The sequence below is a fragment of the Chiloscyllium plagiosum genome, chromosome 36 (assembly GCF_004010195.1).
Source record: "Chiloscyllium plagiosum isolate BGI_BamShark_2017 chromosome 36, ASM401019v2, whole genome shotgun sequence".
Taxonomy (NCBI): Eukaryota; Metazoa; Chordata; class Chondrichthyes; order Orectolobiformes; family Hemiscylliidae; genus Chiloscyllium; species Chiloscyllium plagiosum.
Genome location: NC_057745.1, coordinates 5,716,834 through 5,735,471, shown reverse-complemented (window position 1 = coordinate 5,735,471; position 18,638 = coordinate 5,716,834). Strand labels below are relative to the sequence as shown.

Below are 18,638 nucleotides of genomic sequence, written 5' to 3'. Positions count from 1 at the left end.
ATAAATCAATGGCAGATTTGCTCAGGCGAGATCATCAATCCCTTTGACTAACTTCTACACTGAAGAAAGAAATGAATGCTGCGATACAAAATTCAACAACCACATGCCTGAAATCAATAAGCAGTCAGCAAGCACTTAATGAGCTTTCACTCTCATGCTTCTTTCATTATTTATATTTCAATGTTTTGCATTTGGAAGGAAATTACACTTAGATAATAAAAATATATTGCAGTGTTTTCTTATTAAATTTATCAAATGCCCATATCTGATTTTGCATTCAGCTTTTTCAAGAAGAGTTGAAACTATGAAGAAAGTGTAAGGCCATAAATGATTCAACTTGTGATAAGAACAAACCAGCTTGGCATCTGGAATGAAAGTAAAGGAAAAGGAAGCTTAGTCAGTAGTAATCCCAAAGAGTGAGGGCATCTTAAAACCAGATCTTTGAGTGGGTAAAGTGGAAATGGGTCAACTAAATAAATTATTGACCTGAGCAGTTGAACGTCATATGACCAAATTATCCATAGTTAAAGGATACTAACAGCAACTGAATAATGTAACAACACTCTCACTATAGTGGCAAAAAGTGACTATTCATTTTCAACTTCTATCATTTGATTTTAGTATCTAGGACCTTTCATGAGAAAAATGGTTCCACAACAAGGAAATACACCAAATTAAAATGTTTTTAGAGGTCACGTGACTAGTTAGGTAAAGTTCATAAAACCGTCAATAAACAAGAATTTATCTGAGCTGAAACTAACATTCTTATAGAAGGGCAATGAACTCAGAACTCTATCTTTTGACTGAGAAACTATTTGAATCAAAGTTTGCATCTTGGGATAAAAGTTGCTTACAGATTATCCAGCTTGAAAACAGTAAAACCAGACCTGTGAATAGACAAGTGAACTGTATTTCAGGCAACAGCTTTTGGGCAAAGAGAGAAAGAAAAAAAATAGATTAAGCAAAAAATAGATTGGTAACAGTAAGACTGAAAAACACACTCTCTGATTCTCGCAGCTTCTCAAAATATTGCATCCAGTCATAAAGCAAATTGGAGAAACATTCATTCATCAAGAACTCAAGGATATTCACAACTTTTGCCACTGCTGAAGATACAAGACATCAAATAAACAACCACAGATTCAAATTAAAATTTAATATCTCAAGGAATCTAAAGCCTTCTTAAACTGCCTATTCCTTCCATTTTGTGCTGGATACTCTCCCTTTTTTAAACCTCATACCTACATTTGTGGGTACATTGGTGTGTGCATTTTGTTATTTTTCTTGGGGTTAATGTTGTAATTGACTCCTTAATTTTAACCAGAGAACAAAGCTTTAAATGAAGTATGATGGTTGCGTACTAAAAATAATTTAATATTTTTGCTGTGGCCAATGAAAGGTTTTAAAAAAAGAGGAGCTGATTTACCTTCTCTTCAACAGGTTGAAACAACATAAAGACGTTCAACACCAATCAGTAAGTTAAGATGGCGATAAGAAGCATTTTGTTGCCATCCATGGTGAACTATACAAACAGATGTCAAAGTTACAATTGGCCAAATGCTCTATGTCTTACAGCCTTACATCCCAGTATATTGCTGTGAGTTCCTCAGGGTAGTATTCGAGGTATAAAGATGTTCAGCTGCTTCATCAGTGATCTCCTTCCATCAGAAAGTCAGAAATGGGAGGTTTGCTGATGATTACACAACGTTCAGCACCACTCACAGCTCCTCAGATACTGAAAATGTCCATGCCTGGTGTAGCATATTCTGGACAACATTCAGCCTTGGGGTCATAAGGGATAAATAACATTTGTGCCACACAAGTGCCAGACAATAACCATCTCTAACAATAGAGAATCACATCTTAACATACTAACTTTTTGTATTCATTCATAGGATGGGGTGTCACAGGCTGGGCCAGCATTTATTGTCCATCCCCAGCATTTTTTGACCCAGCTTCCAACAGTGAAGGAACAGTGATATACTTTTAAGTCAGGATAGTGAAGTGAGTGGTTTGGAGAGGAACTTGCAGGTTGTGGTGTTCCCACGCATCTGCTGCCCTTATCCTCCGAGATGGAAATGGTTGTAGGTTTGGAAGGTGCTGTCTAAGGAGCTTTGCTGAATTTCTGCAGTCATCTTGTATATTACTGCGACTCACCACTAGGAGGGTGGTGCTTGTGGATGTGATGCCAATCAAGCAGGCTGCTTTGTCCCAAATGGTTTCAAGCTTTGAGTGATGTTGGAACTGTACCCATCCAGGTCAGTGTGGAGTATTCCATCAAACTCCTGACTTGTGCTTTGTATATGGTGGGGAGTATTTGGGGAGTCGGGGGTGAGTTACTCATAAAGTCATGCAGCATGGAAACAGACCCTTCGATCCAACCAATCCATGCCGAACGTAATCCGAAATTAAACTAATCCCACCTGCCTGCTCCTGGCCCAGATCCCTCCAAACCTTTCCTATTCAGGTACTTATCCAAATGACTTTTAAACATAATTGTGCCAAAATCCACCACTTAAAAATATGTCCCCTAATCCTGAAATCCCCCATCCTAGGGAAAAGACAACTACGATTAACTCTATCTATGCTCCTCATTATTTTATACGTTTCTATAAGATTGCCTCTCAAACTCCTGCACTTTAGTGAAAAAAAGTCTCAGCCTTTCTTTATAACTCAAACCCTCTACACCCGGCAACAGCCTGGCAGATCCTTTCTGAACCCTCTCCAGCTTAATAATATGCATCCTATTAATGGGTGACCAGAACTGCACACGGTACTCCAGAAGAGGCCTCACCAACATCCTGTACAGCTGACCGCGACTTCCCAACTCCTATACTCAAAGAACTGAGCAATGAAGGCAAGCATGCCAAACATCTTTTAACTACTCTGTCTATATCTGATGCAAACTTTTAGGAATTATGCACCCGCACCCCGAGGCCCATCTGTTCTACCATACTACCCAAGGCCTTACCATCAACTGTATAAGCCCTACCCTTGTTTGTTGTACCAAAATGCAATACTTCATATTTATCCAGATTGAACTCCATCTGCCATTTTTCAGCCCATTGACCCATTTGATCAAGATTCCTTTGTAATCTTAGAAAACCTTTCCAGTGTCTGCTGCATCATCAATTTTGGTGTCATCCACAAGCTTACTAATGATGACTTCTATATTCTCATCCAAATCATTTATATAAATGACAATCAAAAGAAGACCCAGAATTTATCCCTGTGGCCTCCACCAGTGACCATAGATGTCAGAGAACAAGATATTTCCTGTAGATCAGGTACATTTCTGTGACTGTGTGGCTCTATTTGAAACAACCACACATACTAATTGGCCAAGTGCATCATGTTTGTAAAGTAAAGATAAGGGTGGAAGAAGGTTCAGACAATGGCAGGTATATTCCCAGGAGATACTCAAGATTCATGAACAGGCTGACTCATCAGGGCCCATCACTCATTCGTCATTACTCTAAGCTAGAGGCTACATGTGACTGCACTCAGCTTTTGACCATAATCTTGGAAATTCAGTTCTTGTGTAACATCTGCTTAAATTTATTTACATAATCAGCTTTCAACACCCTTTCTGGTGGTGTTCCCTATCACAAAACTTCTGAGTGATAAAATGTCTCCCCTTTGGACTTTTTAACCGATGATTCTGGTTATTGAACTAGATGGATTTTTTTTTCTCTCTAATCTGTCAAAACTCTTACCTGAGCACCACCACCTTGCAACATACAAACTCTGTTTTGGATCCTATATAGGCTTGAGCCATTTATAAAGGGAAAAGCAGCCCAGACAGTCTCTTACTGTATACCTCTAAGTTTTATCTTGCAGCATCTTCTCCTAGCTGGGCTGGAATGGGGAGCAGGTTTTTGACATTTATCAAAATTGATTCCTAATTTTGAATACATTTATAAAATCGCCCTTTGACCATGTGTACTCGAATCTAATGATCACAGAATACCTAGCCACTGACCTGCTCTTGTAGCCATTGTGTTTATATGGAGAGTCCAGTTGAGTTTCGAGGCAATGGTATCCCCAAGGATGTTGACAGTGGGAGATTCAGTGACGGTAACAGCATCGAATGTCAAGGGCCAATGGTTATATTGTCCCTTAATTGAGATGGTCATTGCCTGGCATTTGTGTGGCTCAAATGTTACTTGCTACTTGTCAGCCCTGTATCTGAGGAGTCGTGGAATGGTGCTGAACATTGTGCAATCATCAAGAACATCCCCAATTCTAACTTATTATGGAGGGAATGTCATTGATGAAACATCAGCAGATGGCTAGGCCAAAGACACAACTCCTGCAGAGATGTCATGGAGCTGAGATGACTGACCTCCACAACCACAACTATCTTTCTACCAGGTATAGAACATAGAACAGTACAGCATAGTCCAGGCCCTTCGGCCCTTGATGTTTTGCCGACTTTTATCCTACACTAAGATCAAACTAACCTACATACCCTTCATTTTACTATTATCCATGTGCCTATCCAAGAGTCGCTTAACTATATCTGATTCTACTACCACTGCTGGCAGTGCATTCCACATACCTAGCACTCCCTGTGTAAAGAACCAATCTCTGACATGTCCCCTAAACTTTCCTCCAATCACCTTAAAATTATGCCTCCTTGTCGCCATTTCTGCCCTGAGAAAAAGTCTCTGACTATTCACTCTATCCATGCCTCTCATCATCTTGGACACCTCTGTCAAGTTGCCCCTTCTTCGCTCCAATGAGAAAAGCCTTATTCTTTCAATCCTTCTTAATAAGACATGCACTTCATTCCAAGCAGCATCCTGATAAATATCCTCTGCACCCTCTATAAAGTTTCCACATCCTTCCTATAATGAGGCCACCAGAACAGAACACAATATTCCAAGTGTGGTCTAACCCGGGCTCTGTAGAGCTGCAGCATAACCTCGCGGCTCTTAAACTCTTGATTCCAACCAACTGAGAGTTTGTTCCTGATATCCATCGATTCCAGTTTTGCTTGGTTGAATGAAGCTTTGATGTCCGGGGCTGTCACTCTCACTTCACTTCTAGAATTCAACTTTTTTGTACATTTTTAAGGCAAGGTCAGGAGGTGAGTTGCCCTGGTGGATCCCAAACTGGGTACCACTGAGTGGGTTATTGTTGAGCAGGTGCAGCTTGATAGCACTGCTGAGGATACCGTCTATCACTTTAACTGATGATCGAGAGTAGACTGATGGGGTGGTAAGTGGCCAGTTTGGATTTGTCCTAATTTATGTGTACATGACATACCTGGGTAATTCCCCACATTGTCAATTAGATGCCAGTATTGTAACTGTACTGGAACAGCTTGGCTAGAGAAGCAGCAAGTTCTAGAGCACAAGTCTTTAATACTATTGCCATAATGTTAACAGGGCCTGTAGCCTTTATCCAGTATCCAGTGACTCCAATGGTAATACCTTTGCTGAATCCTCCACAATCAACATTCTAGGGTTACGGTTGACCAGAAACTGGAAGTGGATCAGCTATGTCAAGTCTATGGCTACAAAAACATCAAAGGCTGGGAATCCTGTCGTGAGCAACTCACATCTTCCCTCTTCAATACCTATTGACATGGCTTGGTCAGGAATGCAAGGGAACTCTCCGCACCTCCCACCTCACCTCCCTCCACCTCCCCCCACCACCCCTTTGCCAAGTACAGCTCAAACAACGTTCAAGAAACCTAATGCCATCCTGCATAAAACTGGCCACGGTCTCAAAAACATTCACCCTTCCACCAGCATACAATGGCAGCAGTGTGTATCATCTACAAGATTCACTGCAGTCATTTGGCAAGGCTGCTTCAGCAACATCCACAAAACATGCAACCTTGACCACCTAGAACAGTGGTTTCAACTGGTGTGCCTCCAAAAGTTGAGAAGTATACCACAAAATTTTCACACTTATGTTTCTGATCTCCACTAATTTCTCAGCGTCTATGAGTGAAGGCAATATCTGTTGACATATGTCAACACGCATGTGCAGGAGAAGGGAAACCCACTCACTTATGCATCTATGTGCCTTGTTGCTGAAAATGTTGGGAACTACTACCCTGGAAGAGCAAGGTCAGCAGACACGGAATTGCCACCACCGACAAGTTCCCCTTCATAGCATACTCCATTCTGACATGAAACTATACCTCTGTTCCTTCACTACTACTTGGTCAAAAACATGCAACTTGTTCCTCACAATGTGGATTACCCACACCTATGGATGCCCATAGGTCAACAAGGTGGCTCATCATCCCATCTCAAGGCAAATTTTAGCCTCGTCAGTGATGCTCAGTTCCTTGAAAGAATTAAATATATAAAGAACAATAATATAACAATGGTCGCCATTCAATGGAAAGTATAATTGCAGTGAATGCAAAAGCAAGGTCTTTTGTGAAGACCAGTTACAAATACCTACACAGAGGATGTTTTCCTTAAAACTTCAGTTTCGTGAAATAAATTCCAATATTATTATTCTTTAAAACAGTCGGCATAAATGTTAATTTATGCATATTTTATGGTTTAAATGTGAGCTCCTGTCACTGTCAACTATGATATCTGCTGCAAAAAAAAATTACTAAACAAAAATAAAACAAACTCTGCCAGTAATGGATGACAGAATTTGGAATATCTTAACCTATTATTTTGCTTTGTAGCACCCTCTAGATTAGGTGTCATCCTGTGCAAGTAAATACTCAATAATTTCCATTTCACAGCAGAATTATTTTATTATCAACATCAATTTGCAGAGTCTCAATTGCCAGACAGATGATAGAATAATGGGAAGAGATCCATAGCACCAAGTCTCATCTTGAAAAAACTGCAAACATTTCTGAGATAAAGAAAAATGTATGCAGAAACAGCTTTTTGATACAGGTGGGAGCTTTATTAAAATATTGAAATAAGGCTGTTCATATTCTGCACATAATTTCTTAACGTTTAGGTGTGTGGGACATTTAACAATAAGTATGCACCAAAACATAGGCTCTGAAAAATAAAATCACTGTGTAATTTTTGGTAATTTCTGCACTGTTTACATTTATTTCCTAATGCAATTTCAATTCTGAGAAATCCTGGGTACAATTGCTCTTATGCTTAATTGATATTCCTGCAACTCCACTGTGTCATTGCTGACCATGAAACTTTGCATTTGTATAGCATTGTTCATGGCAATCCAATTTTTTTTTTCAAACAGGCAGCAAAATGCTTTTGAAATTTTCCAAGTTGCAAGAAGAAGAGAAATATAGCAGGTCAAACAATTCCACAGATGTTTAAAAAAAATAGAAAGTGCTGGAGAAACTCAGCAGATCTGGCAGTATCTGTGGACAGAGAAACAGAGTTAATGCTTCAAGTCAACAAAGTTTCAGGCAGTCATTCAACTCAAAATATTAACTATAACTATAACTCTCTCCCACATATACTGCTTGACCTGCTGAGTTTCTCCAGCGTTTTCTGTTTTTATTTGGGATATTGGATTTTTGACAATGATCAACTAACTATACCTACAGCCACAGACAAGTAAAAATGACTTATGAAGTCAAAAGTTCTAAGTTCCAAGAAAAAATAATATCTGACAGACTTACAAAACGTAATGCTGGGTGAATTCTGAGGAAGGGTCACCGGACCCGAAACGTTAACTCTGATTCCTCTTCACAGATGCTGGCAGACCTGCTGAGCTTTTCCAATAACTTCTGTTTTTGTAATGCCGGGTAGTCCTTGGACTAAAAATATGAATACTGTGACCAGAAGAGCAGGTCATAGGCTAGGAATACTGCAGCAAGTAACTCAGCCTCCTGACTCTCCAAAATCTGTCCACCAGCAACAAGACCCAAGTAAAGAGTGTGAGGGTATACTCCCCAGCTTGCCTGGATAGGAACAGCTTCAACAACTTTCAAGAACACCCTCCAGGCCAAAGCAGTCCCGTTGATTGGCGCCACGTCTACAAACTCCCCCTACCACCAACGCACTTTAGCATCAGTGTGTACCATCTACAAGATGTACTGCAGAATTCACCATGGTTCCTTAGACAGTACAAAACCACAACCACTGCCATCTAGATGAATAACAACAACAGATATATAAGAGCACCACCACTTAAAAGGTTCCCTCCAAGTTATTCACTATCCTGATTTGTTATTGTATTGTGGTTCATAAACAGCAGTGGGCCAAATCTCAGAATTTTCTGCCTCATGGCATTGTGTGTTTACCTGCATCAATGGACTACAGTGTCCAAGAAATAGCTCCATATTACCTTCCCAAGAGCAGCTAAGGATAGGCAATAAATATTGGCCTAGTTAATGACGGCCACATCCTACGACTGAACTAATAAACTGATTGTAGTATACCATGCTTTAAATTATAATGCATGGGAAAGAACATACCAGAGAGATTAGAATAAAATATATCTTAGCCAAAACTGCAAAGATACTAGCAATCGCATTTTAACTATGGAAACATTTGGTAGATAGTGATAAATACTGTGACATCAACGGAGTTCACAGCTTCCGCTACAACTCTGTCAGCTGATGTTGAAAATAAAATAATTCTACTGTGCGGTGGAAATTAAAGAGTATTCACATTCACAGGGTGTTACCTTATCTACAGATGTATTGCAAAATAATTGGCTGAGATATTCCAGTTTCTGTTACTGGCGACATCTGTGGAGACTGAGATAGTGCTACAGAATCTAAAACAGAAACACTGCTTTGTATCATAGAATCCCTACAGTGTTGGAAACAGGCCATTTTGCCCATTGAGTCCACACCAAAGAGCATCCCACCCAGACACATACCCTACTTTACAATCCTGTCTTTCCCATGGCTAATCCACCTAACCAACACATCTCTGGAAACTGTGGGCAATTTAGCACAGCCAATCCACTCTAACCTGCACATCTTTGGACTGTGCAAGGAAGCCCACGCAGACACAGGGAGAATGTGCAAACTCCACACAGACAGATGCTCAAGGGTGGATTTGAGCCAAGGTCCCTGGCACTGTGAGGCAGAACGCTAACCACTGAGCAACTGTGCCACCCTGTGTAAACACCAATTAATTTTTATTCATGGGATTTAGGTATCTTTAGCAAGTTCGAGATTTCTTGTAAGCCCCTAACTACTCTTAAGAGACTGGTAGTGAGCCATTTTCTTGAACTGTAGTATTCCTGTGTGGTAAAGATACTGTTGAGTTATGGTACTCAAGGATTTTGATATCGTTATGATCACTCCAAAGTCAGGATGCTACGCAATTTGCAAGGAAAGTTACAAAGGGGCTGGTTTTTCCCCTGCGCCTGCTCTTGCCCTTTTGCAATCAAGAATGCTCCATTACCTTGGATGGAGTCAAGTCCCTTGAATGTTGTTGAAACTTCACTCATTGAGGCAAGTACAGAGTACTCCAGCTGACTTGTGCCTTGTAGATAATGAACGGAATTTGGAGAGTCGCAAAGTGAATCACTTGCCACAGCATATTCTGGTCTATTCCTGTACCTCCAGTACTTATGCACCTGGTTCACTTAAGTCCCTGGTCATTGACGACAGTGGAATGTTGACGATTGTGTGTTCAGCGATCATAATGTTGTTAAATCATGGAGATTTAACAAGGCATTCGCTTATTGGAAATGGTCTTTGTCTGGCAGCTGTGTAGCATGAATATTGTGTACCACTTGCCAGTCCAAACCTGAATATGGTCTAGGTATTGTTGTATGCAGGCACGGACAGCTTTATTAGCGAAGGGACTACAAATGGAGCTGTACACTGTGCAATCATCAGTAAACATCCCCACTTAAATTTCAATTCAAATATCCTGGAATTTTTAAAAATGTTTCTATTTTTCTAATCAACCCATTCAGAGATGTTATAACACACATCTGAAACTGGTGGGATTATTATCTGCTTTAAAAGTACTTTGATATACTTTACATTTTACCTACATACCATTTCCCACTTTCAGTAGTCTGTGTATTCTGTACATATCTAAATCAGCAGCTGGGGCTAAAGATAATTAAGATATGCTAATTATGGAGATATTATAGAGTTTCATAACATCTATCTTTATTTTTGATGAGATTTAGCTTCCTGTACCAAGAGGAACAGAAGATATTTAGACATGCAAAATATATTAACACAAATACATGAGCTTCAGGTGACAGCACTGGGAACAAGAAATTACAGCATTCTGCTATCTGATTGGCCCATCAAATAACATTTGATGCTGGGAAGTAGCTAACCAGGGACTTATTTAGCCTTCACCAGATCACAGCCAGTTACAATGCACAAGATTGGAGCAAAACAGCTGGGAAAAGTACTGAAAATAAGCATTGGAAATACAAATTTAGCAATTGAAATAAACAAGAAAACTGAAACAAGGAAAGACTAAAGAATAGGAGACACAGAAAACATGAAGAATTGAGAAGTTTTTAACCTTTTTAAAAAATTTATAGCTGCATTGCTAATATATTGTTTCATTAACCCAAGAGTGGTTTGAAAGCAAAGTCATTGTTGAAAGCATTTGGGCATAAGAGCTATTTGTTTGGAACTCAGAAGAAAGCATTAAGGAATTTTCTGGTTGTTTCCTGGGAGGTTACTCAATACTTTCCGCAAAAAGCATTGTTAGCATTTGTCAAACACAAAAATGTTTACACATGCAGATTACCATAACTAATATGTTATAGCCATACAGGATTTAATATTACAGTAATAAGGTGAATCCTAATAAAAAGGAGTCAATAAGAAGGTACAAAGAAACTACTACTTCTGGGGGAGGACAAGAGGAGATATCTTTTTCCAACATTTCTAGGGCTTACTTCAGCATTAGGGCTAAATACTAAACAAAAGCTGGAATTACCTTAAATGCCTGATACTCAAAGGTTTCAATATTACAGCATAATTTAAAGAAAGATACTCCATATTGATTTTAAAGACATGTATTCATCCAAGTTGCCACATAATGCCCTTACCTTTTTTAACTGTGCAGCCGGCTCTAACTGTGAAATGGTTCCTGCATTGTGAGGTAGACGTTCAACACGGATTTGTCTCCGTTTAGACTGCCCTTATACAGTGGGGGGAATCCGCCACTGTGAATCTTGTTGTCACACCCGCTGCGTGCACACGTGCTACATCGGCAGGGGGATGCTTGCAGATTTTGTGAAGTCACTGATACCAAACCCTGTCCGTACAAATAAAACAAGTAGGTTGGTTTGATGGTTGTAAGGAAACAATTGACCTCCTGTCAAAAGCACTAAAATCTTACATCGCCATCTCACCACATCATCAATTCCTGCAGCAATTTTTATTTTAAGCTTATCAATGGAAACAGGGTTAACCCCTACTTGTCCCATGCTTTGATCTGCTTTTGAGGTTTATATTTGCAGTTATGAATCCTGAGCTTATCTCCCAGCCAATTCTGCCTCGGAGTTTGGATGGGTTTACACTCCAACATTCTGAATTCATATTAAAAACTAAACAGGAATAAATGAATCTTTAATACTGGGTTGAATTTTAAGGATCTGAGTCAAAGGCCTGGAATTATGTACCGGAAAGTTCACACCCCAGTCTAGTTCATAGGAACAGCGGAAATAGGAACAGGAATAGGCTATTCGGTCCCTTAGCCATTCAACTGAATCATGGCCAATCATCTACCTTAACAGCCATTTATCCTGCACAATATCATATCGCTTGGTGTTTTTAATATCTGGAAATCTCTTAATCTCTGTCTTGAGTATTATCAACAATTGAGCTCAATGATAGTGGAGTGGCACAGTGGTTAGCACTGCTGCTTCACAGCACCAGGGACCTGGGTTTGATCCGAGCCTTGGGCAACTGTCTGTGTGGAGCTGGCATGTTCTCGCTGTCTCCATGTGTTTCCTCTGGGTGCTCCGGTTTCCTCCCACAATTCAAAGATGTGCAGGTGAGGTGGCTTGGCCGTGCTAAGCCTCCCAGGGATGAGCCATGATGGGGTAGGGGGGGATGCTCTTTGGAGAGTCAGTGTGGACACAATGGGCCAAATGGCCTGCTCCCATGCTGTAGGGATTCTATGATAGTCCTCTGAGGTAGAGAATTCTAAAGAATCATATGGGAGTTATTCCAGCCAAAAAGATTTTAACTGTATGAACAGAATATAAATGCTACAAAAGCTTCTGCTTCCTAAACCCATTGTAGGCCTGGCTTGTTCTTGTACTTTATGTTTCAAATACCTCTAATCAGAGGTAACCTAAATTAGATCTTTTTTACATTCAATGCTCTTCATTTCGATATAATGAGGTTTTGCTTCAACAATATCATGGATAAGGAATGCACTTCATCATTCAGGGCTCAGTGGCCGCTCTCAGTTCATGAAGTCACAGCAACGTTCTGAACAAAAGGACCATAATTTGTTATTCTTTCTATGTGGGAGTACTGTTGTCAACACCATTGGCAACATGTAGCAACACTGTGCTGCAAAACATAGTCGTTCCATGGCCTGGCACAGAATTATGTGCAGCTGACTGAACATTAGAACTGAAATCAAAATACTCTTTAATTGTGCATTTCCAGTCCCATCAGTGCTTTTCTTTTAAACTCAGGAGTGAAGACAAAAGGTCTGGGTCTACAGTATTGGACATCATGGAGATTGAAATCAATGCAGGGGAAGGATAAACAATAGGTAAATCATGAACTGTTCTTAAGTGAGGTGACTCCTGGTTACAATGCTTGAGATTGTAAAGGAAGACTGAAAAAAATAAAGGAACTCCATAATGTTAGGTCTGGAAGATAGTGTGAAAAATACGATAAGGATACTGATTTTATTACAGTGGACTAGACAGAAAAGATCCATTGGACTGGATGATATATTCACAATTCAGACAGATCAATATTGATAAAATAATGACAAGAAATTTTGTAATAGGAAAAAGTATGTTGTATTGGAGTCATGGAGAGCAATGGCCTTGTATTTAAAAGCCACAACATTCCTGGCCATAAGAGAACTAATAGTTAAAGAAAAGCTTAAGGACAATAGGATGTCATTTGGGAACTCTTTCAAATTAAGAATATGAGTGCATTTCTTAAAGTGGTCAGACTTTGGGAGCTTAGTTTTGCCAGTGCTAATGGAGGCATTCAAGTATGTTACCATGGTTCTGTGACACTTGGCAGCTGCATAAAGAAAATTACAATCTGTTCAATATGTCTCATTCCATGCTGTCAATAGCAAACACTATTAAAGAATAAAACTTAGGAATAAGCAGGGACTGACAATGCCAATAAATGCTATGACATCTCTCCTTTATATCATTTAGCTTTATGTGGCAATTCAGATGAATACAGTTCTTCATTAATTTGTACTTGCTTTGAACTCTCTAATGTTAACCATTGTTTTTCACATTGGAATAAATGGGAATATTAAGTAACCAGGAATTCTTAGTTACTTATGCTTCAAATTTTAGTTGTTTTCATTTATTTTAAGAAGCATTCTATATATGTTCTAAACGTTTTAGTATAAAAGTTGAATGAATATATTAACATACACATTAGATAAATGTTTTTCTGTGGTGCACACAGAAGTACCACACTACAGATTCAAATTAATCATTTAATAAAAGAGAAAAACAATTACTGGTCTGCAGACTAATATTTACATGCAATTTCAAATGTCTTTTAATTGCTGTCAGTAGCTTTTAAGTACCTGTAAATATCTGCTGGTGTGCCTATTTAGAGCAAAAAATTTACTGGGAAAGGACAGAGTAGCAATTAAATATCACAAATACACTATCAGCTCTGGACTCAGCAATTTCATGAGAAGGGTACGAGTATACATGCTGAACTATTCAACCCAATTTCACAGCAAAATCTCATTATTCAACTTGATATTCAACATTTTTTAATCTGCAATAGTTAGTGCACAATAATTACTGGATGAAATTGCTAAAATTATTGGCTTTACAGATTGCAAATTAATGATCAAAGAGAGCCTTTTGAATAAGATGAACACCTAATACTGAGATTGGAACATTTAAGTTGAAGGTTTCAAATGAAAAAGCATGCAAACCACTTAAATAGCATGAGGCAGCCTTATGTCTGCACTTTCCCATGCCAGTTTCGGTAACATTTTTCTTCATTGACTGTTTGAACATGTTTTGACACCTCTGTAACAGGTGAGACTCAAACTAGACCTATTGGTCCAGAAGTAGGGATAGTGCCAATGCATCACAACAGCCCTTGTTAACATAACACATCCTGTAGCCAGTTTATCATCGATCTGCTTAGAGATGTCATTGTGCACCTCTAAAGCAGGTGGGACTTGAACCCAGGCTACCTAGTCCAGAGTAGGGACACTGGCATTGTGCCACAAGACTCCTTAGAACACATCCTATATAATTAGAGTCTCTTAAGGCAGGATTCACCTTTATGCCTTGGCAGATTAAATGGCTGGTATTGGTCAAATTCCTCCTTCTAAACTAGAAGAATGTATTTTCAATTCCCATTCTGGAAACTTAAGCACAAAACTGAGATTGGCACTCTGAAGGAGTGCTGCACTGCCAGAGATGATGCCTTTCAGATGAGATGTTAAACTGAGGTCCAGTGTACAAAACTAGATATAAAACATCCTATGTTACAAGCTAAAGCTTAATACTAAAAGACATTAAGGTGGACAAATCCCCAGTTCTGAATGGGATCTATCCTAGATTACTGAGGGAAGCGAGAGAAGAAATAGCTGGGGCCTTACCAGATACCTTTGCAGCATCCTTGAACACGGGTGAGATCCTGAAGGACTGGAGAATTGCTAATGTTGTCCCTTTGTTTAAGAAGGGTAGCAGAGATAATCCAGGTAATTATAGACCAGTAAGCCTGATGTCAGTGATAGGGAAGCTGCTGGAGAAGATACTGAGGGATAGGATCTATTCTCATTTGGAAGAAAATGGGCTTGTCAGTGATAAACAACATTGTTTTGTGCAGGGAAGGTCATGCCTTACTAACTTAATAAAATTCTTTGAAAAAATGATAAAGTTGATTGATGAGGGAAGGCAATAGATATCATATTCATGGACTTCAGTAAGGCATTTGATAAGGTTACCCATGGTAGGTTGATGGAGAAAGTGAAGTCACGGGGGTCCAGGCTGTGCTAGCTAGATGGAGAAAGATCTGGCTGGACAACAGGACACAGAGTAGTAGTGGAAGACAGTTTCTCAAAATGGAGAACTGTGACCAGTGGTGTTCCACAGGGATCCGTGCTGGAACCACTGTTGTTTGTGATATATGTAAATGATCTGGAGGAAGGTATAAGTGGTTCTGATTAGCAAGTTTGCAGATGACACTAAGATTGGTGGAGTAGCAGATAGTGAAGGGGACTGTCAAAGAAGATAGGAGAATATAGATAGATTATAGAGTTGGGTGGAGAAATGGCAGGTGGCATTCTATCTGGACAAATGTGAGATGATGCATTTTGGAAGGTCCAATTCAAGAGTGAATTATACGGTAAATGGAAAAGTCCTGTGGAAAATTAATGTACAGAGAGATCTGGGTGTTCAGGTCCATTGTACCCTGAAGGTGGCAACGCAGGTCAATAGAGTGATCAAGAAGGCATATAGCATGCTTTCCTTCATTTGACGGGGTATTGAGTACAAGAATTGGCAGGTCATGTTACAGTTGTATAAGAGTTTGATTCGGCTATATTTGGAATACTGCGCACAGATCTAGTCGCCACATTGTTAAAAGGGTGGGGATGCTGTGGAGACGGCACAGATAAGGTTCACTAGTGTGTTGCCTCATATGGGGGGTGCTAGCTATGAAGAGAGGGACCTGACTGAGGTCAACAAAATCATGAGAGGCATAGACAGGGTGGATAGCAAGGAGCTTTTTCTCAGGGGACTGAGTTACTAGGCATTCAAGGTTAGAGGGGAAAAGTTTAAGGGAGGTATGCATGGAAAGTTCTTTACAAAGAGGGTGGTGGATGCTTGGAACACGTTGCCAGCGGAGATAGTAGAGGCGGGCAGAACACCATCATTTAAGATGTGTCTGGACGGACACATAAAAGGGCACGGTGCACAGGGATACAGATCCTTAGAAAATAGGCGACAGGTTTAGATAGAGGATCTGGATCAGCACAGTCTTGGAGGGCTGAAGGAAGGACCTCTTCTTTGTTCTTTGGTCTGAAGAGGAGGAGGAAAGTCCTCCCCTATTTCCTGGCCAAAATCTATGGGTGAACTTATATCACAAAAGCACATTATCCAGTCATTGTGTTATTGGCTGTTTATGGGATCTTGCAGTGTGCAAATTGGCTGCTGAGCTTCCTTACATTTACAACAAAGCATTTTGAACATGGCACCACTCAACTGAATAACTGTCCATCCATTTCTTCAATGTCTACTTCCACCTTGATAACAACATGGCTCATCTCTGCTCCTGCTTCACTCCAACTGCTGCCAAAAATTTGATTCGGGCTATTGTCACGTCCAGGCTTGATCTTTCCAATTTTGTCCCGGAAGGCTTCCCATTCTCACCTTTAATAAACCTCAACTTATCCAAAGCTCACTACAAATCCTATTCCACACCATGGACCATTTGGTGAGCACTTCGACTTTATCTCTCTCATTGATCTTCTGCAGCACTGCAACACTTCAAGAACTCAGCACTGCCCAAAGTCTGGTCTCTGCTTCCCCAAGTCCAGTGGATTTAGGCTTTTAAGGCACAGTTCTTGACAAAGATGTCTAATATAGAAGTAGAAATGGAGGTCTGAGAGAGAACTTTAGCAATTGAAGAAACCAGTAGAGGAGTTTGACTTGGGAAAAAGGGTCAAGGAAAGTAGAAACAAGAATGTCAACAGATAAGGAATTAAGTGGGTGACCTGATAATTCATAGTAGCTAAGCAGCCAAAATGCTTAAGTTTTTTTTGTGGTCTAAATGAATCATTAAAATAGTACCTGCATATTGAATGGATAAACCCTCACGGTTACCAGGGGCTTCTCAGAAATCGGGGATCTGCTCTAAAATTAATCTTGTCAAACATGGTGAGGGTTTACCTTTCAACTTAAATATTCGGGTTTATGATCTGTGTGCCTCCATCAAAACGCAATTTCACAAAAAAAACTAGAAAAGGCAAATTGGATCTGGTCACCTACCTGGAAACATCATACAAGTGACAACATAGAGGGATATGAAGCAGAATGAGATCATGACAGCCTTCCAGCCACACATGGCCGCTTTGACCCCCCTCCCCTGCCCATCTGTTGTCCTGGTGCTTTTCAACGCGCGCGTGTGTCACAATTGGAGCGCGCGCGCGCACGTCACGCGGCATCCTCGCCTGGGGCTCGTGCACCGAGAGATGTAAGGAAAGGAGGGGCGCGCACCTGGACCGCGCCTTCTCACCTGGAGACTTCAGTATCTCACATAGGGACCTCACCTTCGCACCTGGAGTTCCGTATCTCACCTGGAGGTCAAGATCTCACCTGGAACTGCATCTTCTCACCTGGAGACCTCTATGTCACTTAGGGTTCAATATCTCAACTGGGAATGCACCTTCTCATCTGGAGTTCAATATCTCACCTGGAGACCTCTGTTTCTCACCTGGGGACCTCAGTATCTTATCTGGGGACCTCTGTTTCTCACCTAGATACCTCAGTATCTCACCTGGGGACTTAATTTTCTCACCTGGAGACATTAGTCTCTCACAAATATCTTCTACCCAATGCATACTGTTTGCAAATTCCTTGTCTGTCTTTGTTGCGCTGTTACTGTTAAGGTAAGAACTTTCCCCTCACATTTGTACATGAGGCATATGTTGATTATGAGTCTACTTGTAGAAAGTCTTGTCTCTTTTTGAGCATTGTTAGTGCTGCCCCCGGCAAGTACTCCATCACACAGCTGAAGTTCCTCGAAGATGATGGATAGGCATTGGGAAGGCGAGTTAGATTCCTAACCTCTGAACTGCTCTTGTAGCCATTGTATTCAAATGGCTAGTCCAGTTCAGTTTCTAGTCCATGGTAAATGTCAGGATGTTGGTTTTGGGGGGATTCAGTAATGATAAACCCATTGAATGTTCAGTGGCTATGGTTGGATTTTCTGTTGTTGGAAATAATCATTGCCTGTCACTTGTTTAGTATGAAAGTTACTTGCCAAGTATAAGGTCTAGAACCTAGCAAATCAAGAGCAGAAAGGAGATGTTGTAAGGATAGGACAAATTTAGGAATAGAATCAAAGGATTGTTTCAATGAGACATGTAAAAACGAGTGTGTTTAAAAACAGCTGAAGCAAGTTAACATCTCCCACCCCCCCACATCACAATGATCTTCTGATTTATGGAATGCACTGTCCAGAAATGTGGAGGTGGGGACAGGATTGATTGTGGCTTCTGACAGAGGATGAGATAATTATGAGAGAAGGAAAGCTCCATGCTAATGTGTGGCTGCTGGAGTCGACCTTGCAGATAGCTGGCATGGGCATGGTGGGCTGAACAGTCTCCTATATACCGTGCCAATATCATTATTCTATGTAAGATCTTTCAATGGAGATTGTTTGACCGAAAACAGAAATCTTACTGTTTCTTTTTCACTGGCATTACCAACACACCAACTGCCTAATTGTTTTACCAATATTTTCCCATATTTTGTTCCCCGCTTTCAAGTTTTCATCTCTCCTCCTGAAAGAGCAGGAGAGACACATCAAG

The 18,638-nt window shown here is 40.3% G+C and overlaps 1 protein-coding gene across 2 annotated transcripts in view; it reads right to left on the bottom strand.

Annotated features, from left to right (window-relative positions):
- The window catches only part of LOC122540812, a 59,794-nt gene extending 42,612 nt beyond the window's left edge, over nt 1-17,182 (bottom strand). The window contains exons 1-2 of one of the 2 annotated variants that reach the window (XM_043677021.1): nt 17,095-17,182; nt 10,960-11,168 (exon numbers count right to left, since the gene is read on the bottom strand). The gene's annotated coding sequence lies outside the window, so the exon portion shown is untranslated. Of the gene's footprint in view, nt 1-10,959; nt 11,169-16,995; nt 17,054-17,094 lie in introns of those variants that run through there. The other variant, XM_043677022.1, reaches the window with a different exon arrangement.
- Between the last annotated feature and the right edge of the window lie 1,456 nt (nt 17,183-18,638).